The sequence below is a fragment of the Vidua chalybeata genome, chromosome 6 (genome assembly GCF_026979565.1).
Source record: "Vidua chalybeata isolate OUT-0048 chromosome 6, bVidCha1 merged haplotype, whole genome shotgun sequence".
In the NCBI taxonomy this organism is placed as follows: domain Eukaryota; kingdom Metazoa; phylum Chordata; class Aves; order Passeriformes; family Viduidae; genus Vidua; species Vidua chalybeata.
In genome coordinates this window covers 52484174-52487816 of record NC_071535.1, presented here as the reverse complement: position 1 = coordinate 52487816, position 3643 = coordinate 52484174, and positions in this window count along the sequence as shown.

Below are 3643 nucleotides of genomic sequence, written 5' to 3'. Positions count from 1 at the left end.
ATATTTATCAAATGTGGTACAGTCATTGTAATGGCTATGTTGGTGTTTGGATTTTGAATTATATGAACTCACTTTGTAAATTTGCCACGTACTTTTTAAACTCATTCTGGTGTTGCTCTTAGCTTCATTGCATAGATTAAGTTGTGTGAGGTGTTGAAATTCAGATGTAATTATTTTTGTATCTGTTGGATTTGTGTGAGTAGGTCTTGGAACTGAGGGGGCTACTCCCCATCTGTTTATGCTGCTGGGGAGGAGGAGCTAAAGCCTGGGAAGGAGTGACGATGGGGGGAAAGATTTATTAAGGTTTATTTCATTTCTTGTTATCCTTTGATTTTGTTAGTAATAAATTCAGTTAATATCTGCAGCTTGAATCTGTTTTGCCCATGAAGGTATTCAGGGGGTGATCTCTCTCTCTCAGTCCTGATCTCAACCCATGAGCCCCTGGTTCTATTTTCTCTCCTCTGTCCAGAGAGGCAGTGACAGAGCAGCTGTGGTGGGTGGGTGCCTCTCAACCCACTGCATTGTACTGAGAGCCAAGCTCTGCACACCCAGCAATGTGCAGCCCTCTTTTACAGCCTCTCTAAGGGCACAGTGCTTCCTGGTGTTCAGAGCCTGTTCTCTGCATGAGATTGTTCAAGGTGATTTAGAATGCACATCAGATATAGAAATAGCTCATTTAAAACCCATGATTCACGTAACTTGTCAGAATCCAGATCCTGATCTCTTTGCTGTCACAGATTTTCTCACTGCTGTAGATTTATAACTAATTTAAAAGGAATGTAGCAGTGATTTGTGCTTGCTGGAGAAGTGGTCCAGTCCAGAGAACTGTTGTATCTGTATAAAAAACTTGGGAAAAACGTGGAGGGAATAACTGAATGAACCATTTAACAATAACTTAATGAAATAAACACAAACTGCAACATTTATTCAACCATAAATTCTAATTAAGTACTACAGGAGGATCATCATGTTTAGATTAGGAGCAGCAAACTCTGAACTCTAAATATAAAAGCCCTATGTTCCTGCTGAACTTCCTGCAGCTGAGAGCTTATCTGGCCAAATTTTGTACAAAAGCCTTGCTGAGACTGAGGCATTGGAATTGGTTCCCTGTTAGAGGTTGTGCTGCTTTAGTCCTTTCATAGAGTTCTCAGTCCCTAATTTAGCATCTGTTCAGTTTATCACGAGGAACATCTCTCACATGTTCTGTGTGCAGCCATATCTGCTTCAGGTTCCTCTTGGATTCTGAGGACTCAAGCAGTGGGGTTTAAATTTGTTTCAAGTGGCAGAATCACCACTGAATCTACTTAAAGAAAACAGAACTATGAAGTGTTCACAATTCTGGGCAAATTCTTCTATTTGAGCAAACAGAAATATTCATATGTTAATGAAATTTCTGTTTTGCAACTAAGAAGTTTCCATATATGAAGTTTTCCTTGTGATGTGAGCCGTACAGAAAAGACAGTTCCTTTAAAATACCAACTTCACGGTGAATTAACTACAAATGACATCTCATTTTACTGTGATTAAAAAAACAAAACCCAGCAAGTCTGCTTTTGAGTGCAATGCAGTAATGATAATTTATAGCTTATTTTGCCAGGGCATTATGACCCCTTTGTTTTTTTAAAACTTTTTTTCCAGGCAGATGCCTACATTAGTGGAAAATTCTGCAGAGAAGTACCAGAATTAGGTAGTAGACCAGATAAAAACAGAATAAAAATACCTCAAGCTCTCCAGCTACAGGTAGGATTTAGGGAACATTACTGAGTTTCATAAGCTCTTTGCCACCTTACTTTTTCTTATTAATAGCCAGCTCCGGACTGGAGAATCAACCATGAATATTTAAATTTGCTGATAACCTAGAAATAAAACTCCAGACTCAATAAAACTCAAGCAGGCATAGAGAGGTACTTAAAATTTTTAACACAGGAATCATTTTGGCTTCAATGGGAATTTCACCTCAAGGAAGCCTTAGGATCTGGTGCAACTGAATTCGGTGAAATGAATAATAAATGGCTCTAGTGAAATAAAAGAGCATCTAGAGTGGGTTTTTTGTGTGGAACAATCTGTGTAACGAAGCTGCTGATGATGAATATGACATTTTCAACTCCTTAATCTAACTAGCTAATCTAGGAGAAAGATCCTGTTCAAACTGAGTAGAGAATTCAGTCTCTTAAGAAAATGTGTACAACTGAGAATTTTACTGTGTGGAGCCATGTTTCTGCTGAAGTTCAAAATATTGAATGGTAAGATACTTAATGAGTGATCTCATTGAGGTTAATCAGGATGTAGTGAGGGAAAATGTGCCTCATTCATCAAAACAAGCATAAGAAGCCAATTTCTTTTTGAGAAATACTCTGACAAGTGAAGGGAGTGGAGAAAACCACATGAGAAAAATCATGCTGATGTTGTACAGCTTATTGTGTGTTTAATTCTGACAAAAAGTCAGTTTTCCTGCATTTTTTTAAATATAAGATTTTTTCCCCTGAAAAAATTACAGTACAAGAATGCTTTAAGTGAATGAAATAAATGTAACCAGCAAGCTGGCACTGGGGATGGGAGGTCATTGGGATCCTGTGTCCTGCCCACAGTCTTTCTCTCAGCTCTCCAGGGGTGACTGACACTCAGCTCAGCCCTCGTGGCTGTGCAGCCCACCAGGGGCAGCAGGACCCTGATGCCCAAAGCCATGCCAAGCATGCCTTGGCCCACTTGGAGTGGCAAAATCCTGTGGGAATTTTGCTCTCTGAGCATCCTCTCTGCTTTTAGCTGTTCCCAGTGTCCTTGTCCCACAGATCCTGGCTCTGCCAACTACCACTACCTTCTCTGGGTGCTGAAGGATGTCCAATGGGAGAATCCTTTGGAATTGCCTGGGACAACTTGGACCAGGACAATATCTATGAGGCTGTGGTGTTGGATGGGATGCATTTCAATATGTCCCAACAGGAAGCCCCTAAATCATCTGCCCAAGGTCCTGAAAGACAAGGAGGTGCATGCTGACTCAGTGCTCTCTAGCTGAATCTGACTTGACAGGAAGGGCTTGGACTTTTCTGGAAACTCCAGCCCTGATAATCTAATCTGGATAGCAGGAAAAATGATGGGGAAGGTCATACTTGGCACTACTGGGAAGTGATGGAAGGACAGTGCCAGTGTCAGCCATGCAGCCATGTCTCATGGGCAGCATGAGATAACCAAGGGAAATTCCTGTCTAAGTGATGGATTATTCTGCTGCCATAAGGTCACCCATCTCATGGATGGTGGGAAGTCAATGCAGGTTCTATTTCAGGAACTTAAGTAGAGTTTTGATCCTGTCCCTCACAGAATACATCTGGAGCAGGTGTCCAGGTGTGAGATAAGCAGGGACAGGGTGTGCTGGGTGAAGAACTGGCTGATGTACTGATTTTCAATGGCATAGGATCATATTTCTTCTCAGTGACTGGCACAGAGCTGTGTTTTGATTTAGGATGGGAATGTGGTGGACAGCACACAGATGGTTTGGATGTTGCTGAGCACGGCTTGCCCTCCTCTGGTTTCTGGAGGGTCCAATGAGATAATCCATGTTTTTCAGAGGGAAGGGAGGGATGAGCGTGGAAGACTGAGGCAAAGAATACACCTTAAACAGCTTTGCCGTGTCTCTGTTCTTCTTTGT